Here is a 14,774-nt window from a genome sequence, read left to right on the forward strand (position 1 = left end):
ACTATCAACTAATATAGAGGCTTGAAAACAATGTCTGACTTTTGAAAATAATTTGGCATGTGTAAGGTTAATAAGATGTGGTAGTGAAATGTCTAAAGTCAACAATTTTTTAGCTAGAGAGTTTAAATGTTTACTGAATATGCTCATCAGTATCATAATCACACATTGTAAATTTCAGTATTTTCTCATAAAATCGTTTTGAAAAATTAAACTTTTTTTTCTTAATTTTATTAGTGAAAATTCAATTTTAATTTTTTTATATAAATCTTTCCTTAAAGGTAACACTGTATATTGTACAATGGAGTATTAGTAATGCCCTACTCTAATTTGTTCATTTATAAAAAATATATATAATATTTTTAATCTTTAAATATTAATAAAGAATAATACTAATTAATGTATAATTCTCTAGCAATAACTATACCGAATATAGCCAATCAAATCAATCAAATGCTCCATTTCACAACAGAGATATTAAGGAATAAGTATGCCAAGTTTTATCACTTTAGCTTCAGCCACTGAGAAATACTTGTTGAAAACAGAAAATTTATTTTTTGAAATAATTAAATTTAAAGTCTTTGTTACACATAACTCGTGCATGAACACAACTTCTACCACTTACACAAAAGTGTACTTATAATTAAGATTATTGAAAAAAATATTTTGATGAAACCGTACATTTTAGCGCGAAAATTAGAAAATGATTAAATTTGTCAAAACCCCACTATTTTCAATAGCACATCTCCGTAATAAACTCGGCCGGAAGTTAAGTCTGGTATAAACAACTGTGGCGGCGATTCAAGGCTGCTTGACGTTCGAGAGTTGACCACTCCCGAAGTCCCGATGTCTTGAATATTTGCTTACAAGCAGTCAATGACGAGGCAATACTGTGTTTGGATTTTCAGCTTTGCGGGCGCTTTAGACTTGCTTTCTCGATCGTTGTTCAACTTTACTTGGTATGATTTCTTAGAGCCTTTATATGTCGTTGCTACGGCACTGGAAAAAATCCAACCGTACCATTTAAGCGGTGTATTTTATGCGTTATTCTTTATATAAGTTCTCTCACAAACACTGATGACATTCACAAAAGTTCGATTGATCATATCGAATCTGAAGCCCTGTCGTACATGATGCATCAGCTGCAATGTAAACAAACATTCTCCTGTGTTTAATGACTTATGCGTTGATGTTTAAAGAGAAGTCTTTACAGATTTCGAGTGCTTTGCTAAATGTGGGCCGGATCTGACTGATGGTTCTTTCCAACGCTAACGTATGACTTTTGAACATATCCACTTCACAGTCAATTTGTAAACCCTTTTCTGTTAAAGAATTCATCTTTGATGGCAAAGCGTTTGTCTAATGGAGAATGAAATCTTTGATCTATGGATGTTTGTTTGTATGACTGGATTGCATTCGAAATTTTATGAAACGTTAAAATGTGGAAAAGTGTCGCCACAACAGAGAAAGAAACTAAATTAAAAATTAAAATGCGAAATTTACCTCTGGTGAATTGTTTTAATTTAACTCACATAGTTAAACTTGTATATGCTGTAAAATAATTAAAGACTGTTAATGGAAACATTTGTACTAGGAAGAACTGCAAACATTATTTCGTTTATGACTCATGTATCAGTTATTAATTCCATAATAAATTACATTTTCGTATTCGGTTTTGGAGTTTGGATGGCTACATAGTCAAAGGAAAGTTTATGTGACACAAATTTGCATGTGTTTCTATATGCTACTGGAGCTAAATGACAGCTGTGAGCAGTATGGGATGGAAATAGATGCAAACAAAACGAAGACCATAATTATTGGAAGAAAAAATAAAGAAGGTAAACCTACGAATTCGGAACCAGGCAGTAGAACAAGTGGACATCTTCAATTACTTAAGGATGTACTACATGAGCTGCTGCCAGGAAGTCAAAAGGAGGATAGCAATACTTTCTTGTTTCTTCCCCAATGTCCATGTCTCACTGCCGTAACAAAGTATTGGTCTCGCCAAGATCTTGTAAGGGCGAATTCTAATATGGGTAATTCCATGCAAAAAAATATGTTTTTGAACCATGATGCCTCAAAACTTAAAAATATTGTAGTAGGTTATTTTGCATGTTCTAAATATGAATTTCAAGCAATACTATATTTATATCTTTCATAGTTTGGCAGCAATCAGAATTTAAAACATAGGATTAACAAAGGACACGGTTTCATTCATTGAAGTTTTCTTACTATGTAAAGGAAGATGGAAAAAGTGATTTCAATGCAATTCGAAAAAGGAGAGCCTTGCTTATAAATACTCTCAAAAAAAAAAAAATATATATATATATATATATATAATTTTTTAAATAGTTATCCACCGTAAAATAATTTTAAAAAATATAGAACACAAAATGCAATTCATTTTTACAGACGAAAAAACATGTATTTAATTCTTTAGGGTATATTGATTCCACTGTGAAAATTTCAGAATGCTGACTTAAACACCATGTCACTTTTTAATGAAAATATCTCACCGGAACAAAGGAGCTCAGCAGGTAGGCTCTCCCGTCGTACAGAATGTTGCGCGATCAAGGTCAGGGAGACGGACGTTTCAGATTATTCATAGTTATGATGTCTCGCGAACGCTGTGACCGCCACACATAGCAAGCGATTTTCAATCGTCGGACCAAAAATTATTTTTTTTTATTAATTTCAGTATTCACAGTTTTTTTAGATCAAGTCATAAAACTTGGGAGATGGATTAGGAATAAGATTTTCTTTAATACGAATGAAATTCGTACGAATTTAATTTGTTGCATTCGAATATAAAACTATTAATTTTTTTCCATGAGGTGTTTTTATGAGCATGCCTTAATATTATTCGGATTACTCTTTAAGGTATTAAAATATAGTTATTCAGGTTTAGTTTCGATGACACTTCATGTAGGGTGTCTAGAATATTTTAAATGATGGATAACATGTAATTACCACCTATTTTTGAGTCAACCGTATGACTAAAATATTAATGATATGGCGGTCATAGTTGGCAGTTTAATTTATTTTCATAATAACATTATTATATTAGAAGCCCAAAATAATCATGACATCGCTGGCATATTCTTAAAATTTTGTATGGAATGACCCATATGCCTTCGTACTAGGAAAGGTTTCATAAAGTTATTAATTATTCCCATTGTTTTGGTTTATTTAGAAACTAGCCGTACCCGTGCGCTCCGCTGCACCCGTTAGAAATAAATATAAAGTAATTACATAATTAAAATAGGACATTTGATCCAGGGAACATTCGTGTTTAATAGAAGTATAAATCGTTTAATATGTTACTTAATTTAAATTGCATCCAAATAATTATAATGCGATCATTTTGGTCCAGAGAGCACTCATTTGGTGGAATTACAATTCCTTTAACATGTTTCTAATTTTTATTACATACAACCATAGTTTAATGAACATTGACATCATTTAGATTTAATGTGTATACTTTATTTTACTTGTTATAGGTTTCCATTGAATTATGGTAATAACTTAATTTTAACCATTGTTTTCTACGTATTCAGTAAATGGCGTTTGGCCCACTATGGTTCTGAACACTTCAATTAGGCTAACTTAAATTATATTATATAATATTACATTACATATATTATATTATATTATATTATATTATATTATATTATATTATATTATATTATATTATATTATATTATATTATATTATATTATATTATATTATATTATATTACATTATATTATATCACAAGTTACTGTAATAACATTATAGCATTATGTCCAGCTAGAGAAACTACATTTTCCAATGGTGAAATAATTATTAATTATACAAATCGGTTAATTTAGCTTCCGATATTACTTCATACAAACAGAGAAACATTCTCTGTAGGCTATCTTTCATAGCTTTCGATTGTTGCTGTCCAAGGCCCCTTATAGACGAAGTCATTTGTTTTTTATTTCATTATACGGCCTTAGATGGCAGTTATTTTAATTTTAAAACTAATTTATCTCATTAAATATCAGTCCTATCAAAATTTTTCAAGGAATAAAACTTATGGCAAATGATTGTTAAAGAAACGTTTGTTATGTAACATTTTTCACAAAAGTCAATAATAAGGGAGATATTTCGATTTATTTAATTCATTCCCCCTTATAACCCCCCTTTTAAATAATGTATTTTGAATGCCATATAGCCTAAAATCTAAGTTACAGCGAACATAATTTATATGCCAATTTTCATCGAAATCCGTTCAGCCATTATCGCGTGAAAAGGTAACAAACATGCACACAGATAGATATACAAACAAAAATTAAGAAAAAAAGGGATTTTCGGTTTCAGGGTGGTTAATTATATATGTTAGGGCCAATTATTTTTGGAAAATCGAAAATTACCAGAAAAATTTCGGCTACAGATTTATTAGTATAGATTGTGTGAGAAATATTGAGCTGGTTTCTAATATCTGTAATTCAATTATAATCTTGTAGACAGTACTGTGCGAAGGCATTAAGAGAAGCATCTCTGCAATAAAGAAGTTTGTTTATTTAATTTATTTTATAAGCCTAATTTGATTGTACCACATATAATTTCTCCATTAGGAAATGTTATTAAGGGTTCGACGCACAGATTCAGACATCTAAGAGGATCTGTTCAAATCCCACTATCTGATTTGGGACAGCGTTATCAAGCCCCAGATCTCAATCAGGAGAAAGTGATCAACTCGGCCTTCCAGTGACTACGTCGTGAATTTGCAGAGACGCTCACGACTTTTTATGTCTTCCACGGTTCACTGTGAGCAAGTCTAGAAATGAGGTCCACTCCGTCTTCGGGGAGCTGGGAAACCCAACCACAATTAAAGATCGCAGCTACCTGACACTACCCTGGGAATCGGAGGGGAGGTAATTGAAGCGGGAGAGAATTCCCTTGAACCAGGACATTAAGTAGATTTATTTCTGCACTGATGTTCCTGGCTTCTCAGTATAGTGGACAATTAGTAGCCCTGATACTGCAAATTCTCTGGACTACATTGTGGTATAAACGGAGGGCCGTGTTAATGGAATATACCAGGAACACCTATTAACAACTCAAGCCAAAATTTCAGGTGGGGTTTCCCGGATTACTTACCTCGACGGTCACTGCAAATTGGCTGGTATTACGGCTTACATTACTCAAGTCCGTCTTGGTAGATTTAATGTGAAAAATTAACCGTTTTAATATCACACTTGAATGATTTAAAGTTTATGTAGATAATTTGGGTAACACATATAAAGCGGAATAGCAAATAAATTTAGTATTATGGAGAAGGATACTCGTATACAAGGCAAGCAAGTAATTTCATCCCACATTAATTTAAAATAAGATAAATACATTTAAATAAATTGAAAATGCATTAGAAATGGAAATAAGATTACGCAGCTAAAGCAACAAATTAAAAAAAATGGCGCATGATTGAAGATTCCAAATGGCACCAGAAATACAGATCTACACGAAGAAGGAAGTTAAATCGTTTACCTGATAGAAGAATTCGAAAAAAAAATATCTAAAATATTACTTATGAAATTATGACGTTGTATGTTATAAGCTTAGATCATTATTAATATATGTATATATATATATATATATATATATATATATATGTGTGTGTGTGTTTGTGTGTGTGTGTGTGTGTCTTTCATAACCCTTCGGCTTTTACGCTTATCTCACTTTTCGTGGAGAAAGAGCTTATGGGACTGCCTGGACTTAAAATAAATATGGTGTAGGGGCTCTACCAAAGACAGCACAGAACAATATATTGACAACGCTAGTACAAATATCCATGTAGCTACTAGATATTTTCGAACCGACAACCGTGAGTCTCTATTAACGTAAAGATGTGTATATTCACCGTTATTTTCAATGTGGATAAAGATTTCATACTTTCACTCATAATTTAACATTTTAATATTTCATAATTTTACTTTTAATGTGTTAATAAAAAGAAAGCAGAATATTTGTAAGAAAATAACAATTTTGAAGCAACGCAAGTGAAGAGTGTATTCTTTTTTTTTTTTAGTTGGTTATTTAACGACGCTGTATATCAACTACGAGGTTATTTAGCGTCGATGATAGCGAGATGGTATTTGGCGAGATGAGGCCGAGGATTCGCCATAGATTACCTGGTATTCACCTTACGGTTGGGGAAAACCTCGGAAAAAACCCAACCAGGTAATCAGCCCAAGCGGGGATCGAACCCGCGCCCGAGCGTAACTTCAGACCGGCAGACAAGCGCCTTAACCGACTGAGCCACGCCGGTGGCTAAGAGTGTATTCCACATGTTTATTATTATTATTATTATTATTATTATTATTTTTACTACTATTATTATCACAATTCTTTTGTCGTTAGTGATTTTGGTCCTGTAAAACCAGTAGAATCCTGATTATGTATGGGTAGTATTAACTTCGATTACGAACTTGATCAAAAGGAATATTGTATAATCTGGTTGTAAGGACAAATAAAGCAACAGCCAAGTAATTGAATATTATATACAGGGTGGAAGCGGAATTTCCTTGTAGATTTTCAGAGCGAATAGCTCATGTTGTATGTAACAAAAAACTATAATATCATATTGGTGGAAAGTTCATAGTTTTTTCAGAAAAAAAGGTTTTTTTTTTTTTTCAAATGTTTTAACAAAGTCTTATTCGTAGCTATTGCAAGTAGGATCGTGATTTTTACCCATATCGATAGGAAATCTAATAAAGAATAATTTATCCCTTGGGCATATTTAATAACGTGGACGATTTTCGTGTATATTTAATTTTAAAACCCTCTAATTTCAACCACTGCACATGCGAGTAGCTCGCAACAACGTAGAAGCAGAAAGCAACTCACCTACCGAGACTCACCGAGTTCGTTGACCTCTTACATCTGTATACGAGTATAGTGTGTTAGCGGCGATGTTGCCGGACTGCTGAAACTTCAAACTTAATTTTCTAATTAACCGCGTAGTTTTTTTCAATTGGTTATTTAACAACGCTGAATCAACTACGAGGTTATTTAGCGTCGATGATATTGGTGATAGTAAGATAGTATTTGACAAGATGAGGCCAAGGCTTGCCATAGATTACCTGGCATTCACCTTACGGTTGGGGAAAACCTCGAAAAAAACCCAACCAGGTAATCAGCCCAAGCGGGAATCGAACCCGCGCCCGAGCGTAACTTCAGAACGGCAGGCAAGCGCCTTAACCGATTGAGCTACGCCGGTGCCCAATCTTGTAGTTAATCACAAAACTTTATAGTTTTCTATTCATTCAAGCGTATCCTATCGTTTTTTTCAATCTGCAAGGTTATTTTACTTCCACAGAGTGATTCAGGAATAGTAAATATGAGGGAGGTGGTAGTATGAGCTATTCTGAGTAATACAAGTTAATAATTATAAACTTGTGTCCAATTTCTGTAAGTTTGGATATATAGCTGTTACAAATGGCAAGAAGGAAACACGAAGGACTCAGTGGTTACGTTTCTTGCTTATGTAAATGGTACCAATACATTTCAAGAATTCAATTCATTTTTCAGCTCTATTGACGCTAGTATGTGTTGCACTTCTGAGGTCGTCTTCTTTTCTGAGGACGGCACTATTCATAATGCGAACGACCATGGCGTACCTTGTGCTTGGTTTATATTTGTACACTTTGTCTTCTATTCACCCCCATAGATAAAAATCGACAGGAATAAAATAAGGAGACCTTGGTGGCCAGTGCAGTGATCATTGCAGCCGATCCATCTGAAATTTAGATGATGTGTCACCTGGAGGCTAAAATGAACAGGGTCTCCATCATGCTAGAAGATCATGTCTATCCTTGTAGTCAAAGAAACTATAAACAACCAGTTTCGCTACACCCAGTGTAAACTGTGCCGCACTCAGACGATCTGAATAGCGACACGTACTATTACTTTGTGCGTTCTCAGTTTAAATAGTCATATTTGTAAGGCTTGTTATACGTAACATTCAAACAGCTATATCTCAACACCTTCAAAATTGAACACATATTTATATGGACATTTTTACTCAGAATATTCTATACTATCAGTCTTTAAAATATTTACTATTCCTGCTGAATCATCCTGTATACGGTGATAATATTAAGTTTTATGCAAATCTAAGCAATTTAATAATATTTTATTACTCATCTGGGGTTGCACTCGGGCGTGGGTTCGATTCCCGTTTTGTTTTCTTCATACCCAAGTATGGAATTGCTGATAATAGACTTGTAATTACTGTTGCTCCTCAAAATGATAGTTGTCCTCATGGAAGAACATATCCTATAAAAGCTGTTGCTATCGTTAAGAATAAAATAATTACACTACTGATCAGGTATGTATAAAATTACATCGTCCAATGTGTAAATAAATACAAATAAATAATATTGATACACCATTTGCGTGTAGTGTTCGTAGTAATTAACCATAATTTACGTCACAACAAATGTGTGCAGTTCTTGAGAATGCTATTTCAATATTTGGGCAATAATGTATTGATAGATATAATCCTGTTACGGTTTATATTACTAAACATTTCATCATGTTCTAATATCTGATGGTGTTGGTAAATCAATTAGAGCATTGTTAGCAATTTTAAATAAATGATGTCTGATTCGTATAGGTTTATTCATTAATTTATTTATCGTAGTAACCCTTTTGAAATATTTATAATTTTTACTACTACAATTAATGTTGAAAATAAATAAGAGGCTAATATAATTGTAATTAGATTAGTTGGTTGGTTATATAATTTTATGAATGAATTTATTTCATTATGTTTATTATAAATATTTTCGTGAATTATAATTTCTGTATTATTGATTATCATCTCTGTATTAATAATTCATAATAATATAATTATAATTATAGTTATTTTTATTTCTATTGACATAAGAAATATTTCATTTGATGCTAGTCTTGTAACATAAATTAATAGTACTAATAATCCTCGTAGGAAGAAAAGAAATGGAATGTATGACAATCAAAATCTTTTTGATAATAATCCTCTTATTATACATATAATAATTGTTTGAATTAGAAATATAAGTCCTATATCAGAGATTTTCCCCAAACTATAATCTATAGCGAATCCTCGGCCTCATCTCGCCAAATACTATCTCGCTATCACCAATTTTATCGATGCTAAATAACTCAGCAGTTGATAGAGTGTCGTTAAATAACCAGGTAAGAATACTATTTTATAAATAAAATTAAATACAAATATTTATCTCCAATATTTTATGTCTTTCCTTCAGAAATTCAATCCAATTTATTAAAGGAAATTAAGTTTGAAATAAAGTAGTGAAGAACTCATAGGCCTATCTCTTCTATAGTATAATGGCATTTTAATTTATTGAACATGTTTCATTTTTATTAGCATTGTTTTTTTTTAGGTTTATACGAAGAATTTAATAGCTGTCGGCTTCATTGGTTGACTGAGTCGCTCATTTGTAGAGTAAAGGTTGCTAATACTGTGATGCGAGTAATATCGTGATAGTTCTTTTTGAGAATTTATTACAATTTTACTGAGTAAGAGAAGGACCGGTTTTGTGCAGCAGCTTGTCCACGAACATTCAGTTAATATGTTGACGCAAAAAAAAAAAAAAAAAACGACCTTCCTCTCGCTCAGTAAAATTGTAAAAAGAACTATCACAACATTACGCGTATCACAGTATTACCAACTCTTTAACCTATATAAGACTTTTGTGGAATGCCATTAGGAAAGTCCAGGATAACAGAGAGGGTTTGGAATTGAACTGGTTACATCAGCTGCTTGTCTATGCGGATGACGTGAATATGTTAGGAGAAAATCCACAAATGATTAGGAAAAACACGCGAATTTTACTGGAAGCAAGTAAAGAGATAGGTTTGGGAGTAAATCCCGAAAAGACAAAGTATATGATTATGTCTCGTGACGAGAATATTGTACGAAATGGAAATATAAAAATTGGAAATTTATCTTTTGAAGAGATGGAGAACTTCAAATATCTGGGAGCAACAGTAACAAATATGTTATTATTTGGTTGAGAAACTTTTATCATCCAGTCTGCTGTCGAAAAATTTGAAAGTTAGAATTTATAAAACAGTTATATTACCGGTTGTTCTGTATGGTTGTGAAACTTGGACTCTCACTTTGAGAGACGAACATAGGTTAAGGGTGTTTGAGAATAAGGTGCTTAGGAAAATATTTGGGGCTAAGAGGGTTGACGTTACAGGAGAATGGAGAAAGTTACACAACACAGAACTTCAAGCATTGTATTCTTCATCTGACATAATTAGGAACATTAAATCCAGACGTTTGAGATGGGCAGGGCTGTAGCACGTATGGGCGAATCCAGAAATGCATATAGAGTGTTAGTTGGGAGGCCGGAAGGAAAAAGACCTTTAGGGAGGCCGAGACGTAGATGGGAAGATAATATAAAATGGATTTGAGGGAGGTGGGATATGATGATAGGGAATGGATTAATCTTGCTCAGGATAGGGACCAATGGCGGGCTTATGTGAGGGTGGCAATGAACCTCCGGGTTCCTTAAAAGCCAGTAAGTAAGTAAGTAAAAGTTATGTGGCGTAGTGTTGGCTTGATCACATTATGAGCGATACCACGAGATTGTTCGTGAATACATTTATTATCCTTATGCTCAGTGTTGCTTTTAGAGCGAAAATGTCGACTAATTGTGAACAAGCCTGTACATGTTCTTCAGTGCGCTTGAGTGGCATCAGAGTCCGTCCAAAGTTTTGCTACGACTCCATTGACTTTTGCTGCGTTATAAATTATTAAAATTTAATTTTTATTTAGTTCTGTGATTCGTTTCCAACGGCCATTTTAATTTCCCAACATTCTGTGTGTTTAAAAGTTTGCTCATTACTTTCATTACTAAATCTATACTTTTGTTAAATTACTGAACGTGGCTCATTTTTATTTCAACTTTTTTTGTGGCATTTGGATTTCACCTGTATGTTATACAGTTTTATAGAAATGTTATTAATTACGATATTTTTACTTGGAATAAATAATTAAAATAAAGGTAAAAGCATACCTCTTTGCGGAGAATGTAGGTAGAGCTTAACGTTTCCATGACCTCGATACCACGCTCCGAACACCTTTTACTCACCAGGAAAGACGCGGTACTCAATTTGGTAGAAAGCTGAGTGAAGCTCGGGGCAGTTTTGTAATTTTTGGCAATGCGAAAAAGTTCGCAATCACCCACAGTTGAATCTGAAACTTTTCAATCCGCATTCATTTCCCTATTAACCGAGCTATCCGGCCACTGTTTAAAATTAACACTCCTTGTTAAATCATTAAAATGCAATAATTGTTATATAGTTTGCGGTTAATTTTTCTGCAATTTGTGATCTCCTGAAAGGTATGGAATTCTAAAAGAGTATTTATTATTATTATTATTATTATTATTATTATTATTATTATTGTTATTATTATTTATTGAATTAAATATAGCTATTTTCAGTAAACTAATTAAAACTTACTTCTTAAGAGTGCCGTCAGCTTGCTTTGTCTCATTTTCGGCACCTTTTTCCCTTTCAAACATTTTTATTATGCGAAAAGTAATTTTGTAAATTTCTAAAGTATCTAATGAATAATTTAAAGCCATTTTTCAAAGTTATTGAAATTTCTTAAGTCCACATAATGTTTTACAAAAAAGAAAGGGACAATCTCACCTCGACCTGGGATGACATTCTATCGAATCTCAAAAACCATTGAATAAGCCTTTATAGGAAATTTGAGACAATGTCAGCTCTATAGTATCGTATAAAAATGAATCTCAGTGAACAATGATAATTTCTATGCATGAAAATTCATAATTTCCAGTAGGTGAAGTATATAAACTAGAGCGAATTATACAATTTAATAAAAATTTCCATTTATTTCCATATTTTTAAAGTAATTTGAGGAGTTCAAAAGCAGACACAGAAACTGGAAAACAAACAATAATAAAGGAATTATTTGCAGTAGTAATCACTCAACTCTGGGACTGAAATATAGTTGTTACTCTTCACTGATACAGGTCTCAGAGGATCAGGTCTGTTAGGTCAGTGACGTTTGCACGTTATAGGAACCTGCTTGTGCAACGCATGATTCCAGCTTTGCAAGAACGCAACTGTAACCACAACATTATTTTCATGCAAGATGGAGCAACTCCACATGTTGCTCTCCAGATGAAAAATTTGCTGCTAAAAACTTTCAGTAATGACTACATCATCTCTAGGCAATTTCAGATGTGTGGCCTTCAAGATCCCCCGACCTAAATCCATGTGACTTCTGGTTGTGGGGATTGTGAGGATATTTGAAAGATCATATCTATCAGGGACATATCCGGACTCTGCCTGATCTAAAGGCTAGCATGCAACAACATATCCCTGTGATTTCACCAGATATGCTCCGAGCACTATCGTGTTTCTTTACTTGGCTATTTAATGACGCTGTATCAACTATGAGGTTATTTAGCGTTTATGGAATTCGTGATAGCGATATGATATTTGGCGAGATGAGGCTGAGGATTCGCCATAGATTACCTGACATTTGCCTTACGATTGGGAAAAACTCGGAAGAAACACAACCAGGTAATCAGCCCAAGCGGAGATCGAACCCGCGCCCAAGCGCAACTCCGGATCGGCAGGCAAGTGCCTTAACCGACCGAGCTGCGTCGGTGACTACTGTCGTGTTACGGATGCAACATGTTGCTGAGGTGGGAAGCCATGTTGAACAGTGTTTGTAACCACCTAGTTCCTAATAAACGTGCCAGAACCACCGTTATCATATATTTGATCTTTCCTGTCTTTTTCCTGCGCCCATACCTCATTTGTAGACATCGGATTTTTAGGCACTAAAAATTGCAGTTTTAGGCGCCTAAAATAAGCTCAAAATTTGTAAAATTAGGCTCTATTTTAATGAAAATAGGCATTTTAGGCACATCAAGGTATCATACTTATTTCTTTCACTGAAATTTTTAGTTATACACTAAAATACGCACAAAAAAGTATGTTTAAACATTAAAAAAGAATACTATATTATATTTATAAATAGAGCTGCACAAATTTAATATATTGAAACTAATGAAATAATGAAGATTGATATCAGGATTACTCATTTTAAGTTATTGAAATTCAGTTCCATGCTCAGACTTTATTATAATTATCTGCACAGTACACCACCAGAATTTTTTCTAAATTCTCCATAGTTAACCTTTGCCTTTTGTCACTGAGAATCATTTTGAAAGCAGAAAAACTTCTTTCAACCGAAACTGATGTGAGACGCGCAAATTTTAAATTAGGTACAATAGAAACATCAATACTTACTGGAACATTTACACTTTCCCCCGATATCACTCTTGATACTTTTTCCAACAATGAAAATCCTACATTCTTATTTAATACGTTGTCCCACTTATTTTTAACTTTTTTCCCAGTTTCGCCCAAAGCAGAATGTATGTTCACTTGATCTTCCTTTACTATTGCTATTTGGCTACAAAGAGATTGTTTTTCACGTTCTAATTGTTCAATGCTTGCAGGTATGAAAGAAAAGTTTGATGTTATGTAGGCAATATCGTTTTTCACTCGTGAGTCATTCAGACAATCTTTCACTGCTTTCACACACGCTGCACTATCAGTTTCAGGTAATTTATCAATAACTGTGACCACTTCTTTTAAATACTTAGAATAATACACCACTGACTGAATCCAGGTTCCCCATCGTGTAACAACCGGCTGAGGTGGGAGTGGGATATCTGGAAAGTTCTCTCTGAATATTGAAATCCTGGATGGGGCTTTACAAAAACATTTTTTTTTTTGTGTTAGAAATAAACGAATTGACAAGAGGAAATTCATTCCGGATTGTTTCAGAAACCCTGTGAAGGCCATGTGCTAGACAGGTTACATGCGTGAGGATAGGATAAAATGTTTTAAGAAGTGGAGCTGCAGCAACCATGTATGAGGCAGCATCAGTACAAAACAACAGAACTTTAGAATCGTCTATATTACCTGAGTATAAAGACTGTAGGCCTTTATTTACAAAATAAGCAATGGCTTGGCTACTCACTTTCGAAAGTTCCTTAACACATACGAGGTGTGGAATCGAAGGTCCATCAGGACTAAGTTTTCCTACTACCATATTTGCTATATACCTATTCATAGGATCTGAGGTTTCATCCACAGAGACCCATATGTAAGAATCACCTATATCCTTCCGAATGGAAGCTAAAGTTTCATTGTATATTCTGTCTAAGTAATTTTTTCTTAGGGTCGACTCAGATGGGATATTTTGTTTGCAGTATTTTTGTAAAAACTGTCTTAAAACCGGATTTTCAATTGCATTCCAGGGAATGTTAGCAGCAACAAATCAGCATAGAAATTACTGCTGAGATTGGATGAAGTAGGCTGTGTTAGTAAAGTTTGTTGCAGTTGATTTTTCTGCTGAGCTTTAGCCTTATGAGCCGCTCCGTGCACATGCTGCTTTAGGTGGCACTTCTTTTCTTGCGAAATCTAAAAATGTAAAGTGAACTGAATTAAAATAAAATCCTAATTGTTGTATTGCCGTATTTCTATCACAAAGTTAGTGGGTTCGAACAATCAAAATTTTAATGACCTGCAAATACTTTAACTATCGGAATTTAAAAGGTTAAAGTGTAGTGGTCTTAAAAAGAATTATACCTCAGGATAGCTCAGTCAATGTATAAATATTATAGGCCTACTCATTAAAATTAATATAATTTATATATTTCAACTATTGTTACATACCT

The sequence above is a fragment of the Periplaneta americana genome, chromosome 7, assembly GCF_040183065.1.
Source record: "Periplaneta americana isolate PAMFEO1 chromosome 7, P.americana_PAMFEO1_priV1, whole genome shotgun sequence".
Classification (NCBI taxonomy): domain Eukaryota; kingdom Metazoa; phylum Arthropoda; class Insecta; order Blattodea; family Blattidae; genus Periplaneta; species Periplaneta americana.